Source organism: Camelus dromedarius, chromosome 15, assembly GCF_036321535.1.
Source record: "Camelus dromedarius isolate mCamDro1 chromosome 15, mCamDro1.pat, whole genome shotgun sequence".
In the NCBI taxonomy this organism is placed as follows: domain Eukaryota; kingdom Metazoa; phylum Chordata; class Mammalia; order Artiodactyla; family Camelidae; genus Camelus; species Camelus dromedarius.
The window spans coordinates 16,657,815-16,671,388 of NC_087450.1; the positions used below are offsets into that span (position 1 = coordinate 16,657,815).

General features: G+C 41.8%; 1 non-coding gene across 1 annotated transcript; it reads right to left on the reverse strand.

The window, feature by feature from the left end:
- Positions 1 to 5,739: 5,739 nt before the first annotated feature.
- TRNAI-AAU (transfer RNA isoleucine (anticodon AAU)) lies at positions 5,740 to 5,811 on the reverse strand. The gene has a single exon. It is a non-coding gene; the product is annotated as a tRNA-Ile (tRNA).
- Between the last annotated feature and the right edge of the window lie 7,763 nt (positions 5,812 to 13,574).

Below are 13,574 nucleotides of genomic sequence, written 5' to 3' on the forward strand. Positions count from 1 at the left end.
GAAGAGCAATCATTCGTATTTGCCCGATGCCCTGTTCTGTTTTTGACAATTACAGACATCTGATTAAATGAACTAACACACGTAGAGTGCGCAGCACGGTGCCTGGAATGTAATGAATGCCATGAGTGTTAACCATTATCATCGCTGCTATTATCATTATTTCTTGATATAAGGAAATTTCCTCAAGAGAAATAAGGTGCTGTTCAAGACAAAAGCTCACGTAAGGAACACTATTCCCCTTAGGTCTTAAGCTTCAGGACCTTTGAGAATCTGAACATACTAACCACCACTGGGGAAACTGCACATACATACTCACACATAGACGACATTCTGCCTAGAACCAATGTTCTAAAAGTACGTGGAGCATGTGGCGCTCCAAGGCAAGTGTGTGAGTCTCCTGAAGGCCCCAGAAAATGGTACCGGTAGGACCTCTGACTCTACCCCCAGCTCAGACACACAGACTTTGCTACTGTCTTCTTTGGCCAGTGCCAGTTTAAAGTGCCACTCAGAACTGCCCCGAAGGGGTGTTGTTCCCAAGGTGGAGAGCATTCTCACCTCCAGCTCTTTTGAGTGGTGGGCGATACCCCATACCTTCAGATCGCTTAGTGAGAAGACCCTCAGCACACTCGCACTCCGAAGCCAGCCACAGAAAGTTCTCCCAGGGCTTCCCACACACCTTATGCGCAGTACACAGAATCCCGGGAAGCGGCATCGGCGTCCCCCTGGCTCCACCCTTCTCACAAAGCATTGCTGTCTCTCGACTCTCGACTCTCGATGTGGGCGGCGCATGAGAAACAAAGGGATTGGTCCAATCTCATGAGCGTCCACCATCCACAGCACAGACAGCTGTGGTCAAATTGCCCACCCTACACTGAACTGTTCCATATAACAAGTCCAGACATAAATGCAGGCTTCAGAGACTGACTGATTCAGTTTCTCTGCTTTAAAATAACAACTGTGTTTTCTTAGGTTTGCGAGGCATTCCAAAATTAAGTTGATATTTTAGCTTCCTGCCTGGGAAAAAATTTTTAAATGGACATGGAAATGTAATGAACAATATGTGGACCAATGAACAAAACATAATGTGCGTGGAATTGGTGAAAAGTGAATCTCATGCTTACATCAACACATTCCACTGAGTTGTTCTGAAATACATATTTGTGTGTGTGTGTGTGTGTGTGTGTGTGTGTGTGTGTGTGCGCGTGCATGCATGTGTATAGATTACATTCACATAGTGGGTTGATATTAATAATCAAATTTGCACATCATTTTTAATTAAATCCACATCTTTCCTGTCCCCCCAGCTGTTGGCCCGGTGTTTATGTGGAATACATCTGGCAGCCCTCAGCATTCTTCACAGTCACCCGTCCTCTCAGTCCCCAGATACACCTGCTTTCTGCAGCTGGCCCCCCAACAGGTGCAACGGAAAGCCTGGTTGATGGGCATTATAAACACCCCTGCTGCTGAGCATCTGGGAGGTAACAAAGGGCCCAATTCCAACTTCAATGTTCCTTCCTCCAGCAGAAGTGAAAAACACCCTGTGTGATCTCAACACGCTGGAGTCCCCATCAGTCACTTTCCCACTCCAAGAAGAAACACTTCAGGTCAACAGGGCGTTAACAGCTGTGCCACCTTCTGGGTTATTAACGAAGATCCCCACAGGGAGCTCAGCCTTGGTCATTCTTGGTTTGTCTGAGCCTCCCAGCCCGCAGCCAGTGGCCTGGATGCTCTATCTCCATTTGTCCTAATGAGCGAGGCACGGATTTCCTCATGGTCCTCCAGTTTGTAACCATTAACCACCTGGTTTTGATTGGGGAGCCCACAGACCAGTGCTTCCCACAGTACTTCCAAATGAAAAACACGTGGCAGCAACACATACTGTGAGAATTACCATTCTGCAATTCCTTGTTGATAGAGCAGTAGGTATTTCAAAGCAAGAAAAATTCAGAATAATGTGCAGGGTCTTTTTGTTTTGTTCTGTTGTGTGTTGGTTCTTATTATCCCAAACCCTGAAGTTTGGAAAGGGGTTCAGATTATTTTTCCTGTGGTGATCTGAAAAATACCTCGTCCTATACTGAAAGCATCCATGCAATTAGGCCAGATATAAATACAGGCTCTAAAACTGTGCTCCGTGGCACCCAGGTTAATGGACTAATGCAATAAAGCAATACGTTACAATAAGGAATTTCAATACAATTAAAACCATAAAGCTAATGATGATCTGTTTCAAATGAAGCTCTAGATGAAAATAAAGCACTAAAAGTCACTTGTTCATTAAACAGTTTCGGTTCCACTTGCAGAAGTTCACAGAGGGTATTAGTCATCTTAAGTGTAAGATGCACTGGAAATAAAATACATAAAAATCGCCTCCATCCTGCTATTTATTTTGACACTCTTGCCTCCGTGCCGACGGACTACTCCCCACATGCCTGTAAGGCACAGTTCAACGACCACTCCATTTGAATCTTCTTGTAGCTTTTTTATGCACATTTCAAGCTAGTCTGTACAGCCCAGGAATTAAGCTGGTCACCTGAGACACAGGTAAGACTGGGCCAGGATCCCAGACTACCATTAGCTGCAGTGATGCCTTCCACTTGCTTGGAAGAGTTATTGCATCACACTGAGATCCGCAGAGGACCCTACTTATCCCCAGGTAGTTCCTGCTGCCCTGGGGGAATCTAGTCCTTGCAGGAAATGACTATTCTGTTTCAGCTTCTTGATTCTTTATTGTGTAGCTAAAGACCCTCCTGGCCTTCTCCTGGCTTTCTTCCTCTCAAAACTTCTAATATTGCTGAAAACAGAAGACAGACTCTGGGCATGACTATACTATCCAACAAAACACATGAGGGTGTTGTCCAAAAAGCAGGAGCTAGAAGCTCCCGGATCTGTGTGCTGTATGTCTAAAGGCAGTGCTCCCAGGGTGGAGGAAAATGGTGCCCTGCACTCTCAGTGCCTGCTGCTTGTGCGGTGTGTGCCAGAGGACGGGTCTCTGGGCATTAAAGGCCAAAAGAGACAACCACATCCAATTGGAACTTTCAGCAGAACACATCCACTGGCAGGTGAAAGCTCTCTGTGTGGTTTTCCTTACATGAAATGGTTCATAACTCCTGCCTCTTGTAGATATTATCCACCTAAAACCTTAATGCTTTGGCAAGCAAGTTGTGGCGGGTGGAAAATGCTGCTTGTCTCTTTTCCTTGGTGTGTTGTGATTCTAAGACTAAGACAAAGAAGCCACCAGAATCTGATTCATCCACCTTGCCAGCGCGGTTGAGGGTAAGAAGTCTAGAATGCAAGAACGGCTTCCACGCTACCTCAGTCTCCCAGGTCTACCCCTGTGCCGGGTATCCTCCCCTGTGACTCCAGCTGCCTTTTCCACCCTTCCCCACTCACCTCTGTGCACCAAGAGGCTGACGTATGTGGGCTACCACAGGGGTTCCCTGGCTCTCTGGCTTTTAGCTGATTTGGGCCCATGGGAAACACCAGGAGGAGGTGGAGAATGAAAGTCAAGGAGTTCCTGCCACTCCTTCCTGCAGGCGACCTCAGGTTGGCTATGTTCCTCTGCTGGGCCTCAGCTCCCATCAGCCAGCCCTCTCCACGAGCTGCCATTCCGTCCTTCCACACTGCTCCCCTGTTGCCCCTCAGACCCCCGGGTGGAAACCACTCCACACTGCGACTTCCCCAGAGGACTGCACTCCCTCCAGTTGGCTGGCTCCCTGTAACTATACTTTCACCTTTGTGACCCACTTTGTAAACTCCTAGTTTGAAGTCATTTATTTCTTGCCAGGATCCTGACTGCCACGATCAAATTCATACCTAAAAACAAATGGCTAACCCAGTACAACCTAGATTTGGAGAACCTAAAAATTTTCTTATCTAACAGTAAGTAGTATAGAAGCAGAATGTTAGAGGACAGACATGCAAGCCATAGGAGCCACGGCCCACTTCCTCACCCCTTTAACAAGACCTGCTGGCTTCACGTGCCAGGCCCTGATCTCAGAGGACATGATGCTACCCCAGCTCTTAGGGATACCCTAGAAGGCATCCTCAGGGACCTCCCTGCTACAAATGTTATGTGGGTGTTTTTTAGTACAATTGCTCAATGCAAGGCAAAAGGTAACTCAGTAAATTAACATGTGCTGCAGAAGACAGTAGAGAAGCTGGCAGGTTTAACAGTAGCATCACATTTATATATCTATTGTTCTCAGAGTTGGTTATAAATCAGAATCGCGTGCGAGCTTTCTAAAACCACAGATGACTCACCTCCACCCTCAGACAGTGCTGAGGCACTTTGATGGTTCTCACTCATTATGTCTGGGGTGGCGCAATGCTATTGGTCTCTGCACCACGCTTTGATGAGGAAGGTATATGTGCCATAGTGTATTTAACCAATTCCTATTGTTGAATATTTAAATTCTTTTTAATATTTTACTATTATAAATAACAATGCAATAGACATCTTTGGACATAAATGTTAGCACAAATTTCTGAATAATTTATATTTGTAAAAGGGAAATCACTGAGTCAAAAAGGATGTGAATGCTAAGTTCTTAATATGTATTGCTAAACTGATTTCTACAATGTTTATGCCAATTTACATTTCAAACAGTGATGTCTACAAATGTATTTCGCTGTCTCCTTATCAATAATGAAGAATATATTTTTGCCAATTTGATAATCAGAAATGGTATCTCATTTCAAGTTGCATTTCTTTATTAATGAAGTTGAATTTTTGTATGTTATTAATCATTTACATTTATTCTCCTGTAAACAGCCTATGGACCAGTCTTAAATGACTCCCTTGTCAAATGTTTCAACCCAGGTCTATCACTGATTTTTTTCCGCCTTTGTATGAGGCTGCCATTCCATCCAATTTTATAATTGAAGTAGTAGGGGAAAATAAAAGCTTCTTTAAAGAAATTCAGTTTATTGCTAAGTTGTGAAAACATAGCCTGTACTGACTTCAAGAAAGCGCCTTCTCTGAAGCTGCAGAGATTCTACCATAAAATTGGAACTGCATACTTTTTCTTTGCCATAACATTTGAGTGTTCCAACTTGTAGCAGGGAAAGGTAACTTTATATTCCACTCATTGAGCAATGGCCATTTGCTAGGCAGTTTTTAAATTTAAAAAGGAAGAAAGGAAAGGAAAAGAAATAAAGATAAAACTTTCATCCATGTTTCTCTAAACCAGAGTACAACAGCTACATAATCCACAGTGACGTCACAAACACTGACACTATTGTCCATATCTATGAAAAGCTGCAGTCGTGGAAATGGTTCAAAACACAGTAAGAATTTCATACTGTGAAGGCAAAAGAGTGTATTTGCAATATGATAAAACTGAGACTTAAATCATCCATAACAAATGTGAACTGTGAACCCAATACTGCCCACTACTGCAAGTTAAATCAAGAATTTAAGCTCTTCCTATGTTATATACATTTATATATATGTATATATATCTCCCACCATATACTCCAAGAAAAATATGACTTGATCTCTGCCATTGACTAGCTTAGAATCATTCTACACAAGCCCATGATTTTTAAGATTAACTTTTGAGGGTAATGTCATATATAGTCAGTAACAACATAATTGAAATAATCTCTTTGGAAAGCTATTTTTAATACATATCAAATCCTTTAAATTGCTTATATTTTTGCCTTTTTTAAAAATAATTTCTTTTTTTTTTTTGAAGGGAGTGGCAATTAGGTTTATTTATTTTTATTTATTTAATTTAATGGAGGTACTGAAGATTGAACCCAGGACCTTGTGCATATTAAGCACTCACTCTACCACTGAGCTATACCCCCAACCAACTGCATATGCTTTTACATTAGTAACTACACTTCTGAGAATTTATCTAGAAAATCCCTAAATATAAGAAGAGCTTTATGCACAAATACGTCCACAGAGGTAACAGGTATATAATGAAAGAATGTCAATTTAAATGCAGTCTACAAGTTTGTTCATTCAGAATGATCACCACTATGCAAAGTAAAAAGCCAAGCATGGTGGGGGCAGGGAAACAAACTGTTAACAGGGGTTATTTATGCCTTTTACTTTTATGTATTTTTCCAAATTTCCTATAATAAGTATTAATCATTATAATAATAAGGATGAAGGCTTTGCTTTTAAAATGAATAAAGGCATATATTGCCAGTATTGTCCCTGTTTGTTTTGGTTTTGCTCACTTGGGGCATTGCCTGAATTGGAAAGGGGAGACATTACTGAGGGACCCTGAGAAGCCAGAAGTCTCCTCCAGCTTGAGCCCTCAGGGAAGGGATATATAATGTATCTTCATTTGCCTCTGTGGCGCCCCCCCTTTTTATTTAATAATTACCCTGCCCATGTGGTTTCTCTGTGAGTGTCATCTGAAGGAAAGCAGTTAGGGCCTCAAAAATCCACTTATCTGCATATCCTCTACATCTGGGTTTCTCAATCTCAGCACTGGAGGCCAAATAAGTCATTATTTTAAGAAGCTGTTCTGTTCATTGTAGGATGGTTAGCAGCATCCTTGGCCTCTGTCCTCTAGATGCCAGTTGTGACAAATAAAAATGTCACCAGATGCTGCTGCCAAATGTCCCTGGGGGACAAAATCCTCATCCAGTTGAAACCACTGCTCTACGTCTACCTGGCTCCAGGAATATAGCAGATGCTCAATAAACACTTGCTGAACTGAGTGAAAATAAGAGCAGAGAGGAGACTAGAGGAGAAGTTGGCCGGGAAATGAATGGGCAAACAAGAGCCTGAACCACGTGTCTTCAGGACAGAGGAAAACTAAACCCAGTCCCCTGCAACTGGATCACCCTTTGGGATCTCAGTCTCCTCAGCTGTCAACGCAGAGGGTTACACTAGAATCGCAAGGTTCACTTACAGTTTCACAACCCTAAGAACTTTGCACAAAGCCTGCAGCTTAGTAGATACTCAATAAATATTTAATGAAAGCATTTACTGGGCACCTATCATGTGCCAGGCAGGCTTGGGGGCTAAGTCTTTTACATGCATTGTGTCGTTTAATAGTCACAGCATCTCTCTGAGGTAGAAACTAAAACGTTTAAACCAACTTCACAGATGAGAATAACAAAGCCTAGAGAAGTTACATAATGACTGTGTCTGGTGATGAGATCAGAACCGAGATACATCTAATTTTGGACCCTGCACTCGTAATCATCATACATGCCGCAGCACAAATTACCCCCAGAACAGGCTGGTGGAAGAAATACCTTAGAATAAATGAGAACGTAAACCCTGGAAATACTCATCAAGGAAGTCAAGAACCTCAATGTTGGCAATGAGCAGCCTGAGACATCTTGTCTGATCTTTAACCACAGTGTGGTAGTCACTGAGCAAAGTGGAGCCTTCACACTTCTCTGCAAATGCTGAGTTCTAACCAGAGCAGCTGCAGATCATACTGACTGTTAGGGCTGGGCGGCTTTTGTTTCTGGCCATGACATCACACTCTGATAAACACTAAGTTTGCAGCTGATTCCTTGATTCCCCACACCACACATCACTCCATCAATGAGGCTCAGCAGACCTACCTCTCAAGTCAGGGGTTTTTTTCCAACTTCACCATCGTCATCCTCTTCCAAGTCACCATCACCCTGGCCCCCATTACCAGCATCCCTGTGCTCGCTCACACTCCTCTTCTAAACAGAATGACACTTATCAAAACTTACATTCAGTCATGTCACTCACCTGCTCTATACCCTCAGTGACTTGACCCTGTCCTTAAAATAAAAGCCAAAGTCCTTGCTGCAGCGTGCAAGGCCCCATGCTATTTGGCTCTTCAGCTCTCGTTCTCTGCTCCTCCCACACAGGACTTATCTGCTGCTTCCCAAACGCGCCGTGCGTATGCCCACCTGAGGGCCTTTGCACTTGGTGTCTCCTATGACTGTAAGGCTCTGACAGCTTTCCTGTATTTAGCTCCTTCTTGGTAACTCAGGTCTCAGCTAAAACGGCACCTCTACAGTAAGACCTTCCCCAACCTCACAACAGAAATTCCTACCTCCCCCCGAAACCAGTATCACATCCCTCTGTTGTGTTTTCATCACAGCACTTCAGTCTACATGAAAGTGCCTTGTTTACTTATTTGGTTGCTTTTTATGATTCATTTTCCTCACACTGGAATATAAGCCCTAAAAGAACGATGCCTGGCACAAAATACAGGCTCAGTTAATTTGCTGAATGAATAAAATTAGACAGAGACCTTATGTGTTTTAGTCAAGGATGTCTGTCCAGTAACTAGGGCAGTACTGGCCAACAGAAATATATGAGCCACATACATAATTTTAAATTTTCTAATAGCCACATTAAAAAAAAAAAAGTAAAGAGAAACAGATTAAACCTATTTCAATTATTACTTTATTTTACCAAATATATTCAAAATATTATCATTTCAACATGTAACTAATATAAAAATTATTAATGAGATATTTTACATTCTTTTCTTCACATCAAGCCTTTGAAATGCTGCATGTATTTTATGTTTACAGAACATCTCAATTCAGAGCACATGTGGCTTGTGGCTGCCTTACTGGAGAGCACACATCTAGAACAGCATCTGGCTCACAGAAAGTGCATGTCAGTCAGTAATGGCTGAACGGAGGAGTGAACTGAAGCCTGAGTCCAGAGCTCTGGGTAAGCCACTCCTCCACACTCTGTACTCAAGGCACTTGTTGGTTAGTTGATTAGTTGGTTGGTTGGTTCTGGTACTCTAAATACCAGACTTTGGCTTTACTGCTATCAAGTATGATTATTTTTTTTAACATTCAGCTCTGTATCCAGCCTTCCAACACCACTGGTGTTCCAGATTCTGCCATCTTACATACTTGTTAGTCCTCCCAGTTTTGCGTCAGGCTCAGACATGGTGACCACACCACCTACATGGAGAGAAGCGTGGCCAGGCCTGGTCTAAGGCAGGTTTCTGCAGGATGCCTTGCATTGATCCATTTGCCATCCCTCGTTCAAGTTCTTCTACCCTCTCTACATCTGACTGGACAATCCCATACTCTAATTTCTCCGATTTTCTCACAAGAGCATCACCTGCAGATCGGGAATCAAGCAATGCCCCAAGGAGTCCTTGGCTCAGTTTGGTATCTAACATTATTCTCATGTACTTCCTCTACGTATTTCCTTTCTGCAAATACACTGTCATCTCTATGTATGTAACTCAACAGATTCTTTTTAAAAAAAGAAAAAATAGCACTGTTTGTAACTAAATGATGATACAGATCTCTGTCATTTATGGATTTAACAGTTGTAATTTCAACTATTCCCTATCAAAGTAGTCCCTTTACTTGTGGGCACTAAAAGACCAGGGGATGAAAGGGGAGCATCTAGCTGATGAGAAAAACCTAGATGATGCCTTAGCTTCTCCACTTCAATTTATGTTTTGTTTCTCTAATTTTCAGCTACACAGGAACTCTATAAACAATAAACCTGTGTATAGTGAGAAATTATCTCAAAAAGGAACCTAGAACACTGCTGGTGATGAAGACAAAAAGTAAAAAGGAATATGAATTGAATGATGTTTACCAGAAACAAGCAAGCAAGCAAAGAATAGTAATAAAAAGTAGAAGTGTAGGGTTCAGCATAACTCAGGGTTATTCTACAGAACACTGACTCTGTGCCAGGGACTGTGCACTCATTGCTTCACTTAACCCTCTAAAATTCTTTTGGTAGAAACCCTATTTGTCAACCTCATTTTAATCCTAACTGAGTTATCCTAAATAAAATGTGAACCTCATATTGCTCTTTTTTCCAAGAGTACACAAACCTGACTCCTGATTTATCATTTTCCACTACTAATGTGTTTCCTAAACTGTGGTCTGCAAACCACCTCCATCAGGGTCACTGGGCTGTATCTCTAAAATGGAGCCTCTCAGGCCCTACAGTATTCCTAGTGAATCAGACCCTCTGGGGATGAGATCTGTGAACCCTCACACTGAGCAAGCTCCCCAGGTGACTCCAGTGCACATGAAAGTCTGTGAACTCCTGACCTAGCATCCACCTTCCAAGACACTGTAAATAAAGAGAAGCTCTTCTGAAGTGTTGGCTGTTCCCACTTAACACACACCAGAATCACATAAAGAACATCTTCAAAATAAAAACTTCTAGGTCACACCCCAGACAGTACAAATTAGGATCTCTTGGGGTTATATCTGCAAATATGTATTTTTAATACAAAATCCCTTGGCTTTTTAGAAGCAGCAGGCCAAGCCCCAATCAGTTGGTGCACATTTGTAAATTACCGTGTAAGTCCCTGTCTAGTTCATGTGGTCAAACTTGTGTAGATTTTATGCTATCAGTAAATCATAATTTGTGGTTGCATCATTTTACAGAAAAGGAAGAAAGAAAATATAAGATGTGGTAACTTGATCTTGAAGTGTTTATTTTCCTATATATAAAAAATATATATTTACTCAGCCCAAAAATTTGAAAAAGTAACAGGCAGTTCCAGGAAGACAAGTAGGTATAAGCAATACAACTCTAAATAATCAGCAACCCTGAAGTTATTCAGTTGATTCCCTGGACTCCAATGGGAGAAGGACTTTCATAATTCAATCTCCAAAAATTATGCAGGTAACAACATTTCTGGAATTTGTATTCATGATTTCCATTCATCAAATGCAAGACGTTTTCTCTCATGCAAAATCCACTCCTCCTAGAATTCCTAGTACAATCTGCTTATGAGGTCCTGTGTAATCCAGCTCAACAGGACACCCAGGTGATAACAAAGAAAATGTGTGAATCTTGGCAGTGAGAAACCAGTACTGATCAGCTGCCAGTTGACTCGCAAACTAGCCCACAAAATGTAAGCACAGTGCTATTTTTGAAGAGGTCAGCAACCCAGCTGGCAGAAAGAAAGAAAGTGCCAAGGAGTCTGGATTAATACAAAAATAATGCCTAAACAAGTAAATAAAACATTCAGAAAGGGATTCTGCTCCACAGCGTATCAGTGGAACTACAGGTCCCTCCAGAAATATCCCAGAAATACCATATTCTCTCAGTATTTACTGAAGGCCTTTTATGTAGCATCCTGTGGAGAAAACCCAGACCCAAAGGAATAACAGACAAAATAAAGCTGCACGTGGCCATGAGATAACAGTAGGAGCTGGTTAGGGATGGCTACATCCAGCCCCCAAACACACAGTCCCGTACATTGGAGGCTGGGAGAAAGTCAGTAAAGAGTCATAGGCCCTAAGAACTGGAAGTCTGAGCCCGTCAGAACAAGCTCATCTTTTGTGCTTCAGCAAGGAGCACAACAAGGGAAGCCCAGCTACAGGAGGAAAGACAGAGTGGCTGATGTGAAGTCCTCTATACACTGGGACAGGAAGACTGTGTGCTTTCAAAGTAAGCATGAGAGTGTCAGTTCTCCAAAGAGCAGAATCAGGTCATCTGGGGAGAGAGGAAGATGCGAGCAGAAGCGGAGATGAAAGCGAAATATATACAAAGTAGAAACCCTTTCAACTGAACCTCACTCAACCAACTCTCCACATTAACCAGTATTCCTTATTCCCTCTCTAAAACCTACAGGCAAGTGCCAGGTCATACTGAATGCCTGTCGTCAACAGGCTACTCCCCAACATTCCTGGACACCTTCACCTCCACCAGTTAGGATAACAAGAGGCCCAAACTGTCTCTGCCAAGTGCACCTACTGTTACAAGGAAGTACTTTGTTTAAAGGTATAAAAACAATGAAACAGAACTAAAACAGAGTTGTTTCCATGAAAACTAAATTGCATTGAAAGAATACAATAAAATGAGTTTTTGTTGTTGTTGTTTTTTAAAATGGTCACTGTGGAATTTGGAGTAGGTTTAACAGCTTTTAAAGACTGAGAATATTGTAAAAATCTAGGACCCAAACGAGGAAAATGGAGAAGGTTTGGTTTACATAAGAAAGATGACTCAGAACTCTACTTAGCAGAGCCATACTCAAAGGAAAGGCCCAATGCTCACAGTGAAAGAGAATGTGACAATGAATGTATGTATGTTCATGTATAACTGAAAACTTGTGCTCTACACTGGAATTTGACACAACATTGTAGAATGACTATAACTCAATTAAAAAAATGTTTAAAAAAAAAAGAAGAAAGAAAGGCCCAATGCTACATGAAAAAGAAAAGAACTTGGTGTGCAAGAAGAAAATAAAATTTGACCATGATCCCACTACCCAGAGTGAAACACCCTTAGCAGTTTTGTGTTAAAAGTATACATATGTATATATCTATATCTATATATCTATATATATATCTATATAGATAGATAGATATATGTACATATACATATGTGTGTATGCATATATACACATGGGCCAGTTTTTTGTTGCCAAAAATACTGCCATGTAATGTATTTTTCTTCGTGAATAAATCATGACTATCTTCTGGTGTCAGTAAGTATTTATCCACAATACCTTTTTAACAGCCTTGTAGCATTCCATTTTATGGACACACCATAACTGATTCAGTAAATCACCTTTTGCTGGACTTTTAAGTTGATTCCCATTTATATCTATTCTAAGCAATGCTGCCACCATTGTTCACAGCCTCCACAATTTCCTTAGGACATATCCTGATGGCTGTAACTTGCTGCACCAGAAGGGAGTTTCCAGCTCTGCTCCTTCTTGTTCTTATTAAAAGGGCCACTATGGCTGCAAGATGGATGCTGGGATGGAGCACAGCAAACTCTGTGCCAGTTTTGTGCTAAAGGCAGAGGCAGATCTGTAAATCTTTCTCTAATTACCTACAAAATGGAACATGAGCCTTATTATCTAAATACTTTGAGTCCCTGACATAGATCTTTCTTAGGTATGCATCTATGAAATTTTTTAATACAATCTCAGCAAACTCAGTACTGTCCCTATTCTGATCACTAACATTTCTTAAATTCCCTCCATTGGGTGCTAGTGGCATTTCCACTGTATGAGTGTTCTGTGGCTTTGTCCTCAAGAAACTTAGGAGGGGCCTGCACATGTGTAATTTAGGGGGATGTTTGTCATTTTATTGGCTGCATAGCATCTCAGCCCCTTTCCAATGCCTGAGGCCCTCATCTTACCTCTCCAACACTCATTCTGCCAGTGATCCAGATGGCAGCACCTGGGCATGGCCAGGAAAGCAGACTTGCCTGGATCTGCATCTGTTGCCAGGACAGAATTCCTCTTGGTGGCAGCCAGTGGTGGTGTCAGTGGTGTTCTCAACAGCTGATTCTGCAGTATACTCATACTGTGATTCTGAACACAGAACCTCCCTGCTTTCCTGCTCATTCCCTGAGCCTCATGGCAACTCTGTTAGCTACCGATATTCTTACAATGAATTCCTTGTTGCAAGAGTACACCTTTGCTGCTTACAAACCTGACTGAAATGCCTAAAATAGACACTTGTGCCATAATTATGCAATACAAAGGGCTCAGAGCAGGGTGGGCCACTCCCAAACTCATGCTTCCCAATATCTTGATATTTTGTATGACTGGTGAGAGAGAACCAAAGTGAGAGTTTAAACTACTAAAAACACAGTTAATCAAAGTGTACTTCCTCTTAGTGCACTTACCAGCACATTTATTAAATATAGAAGA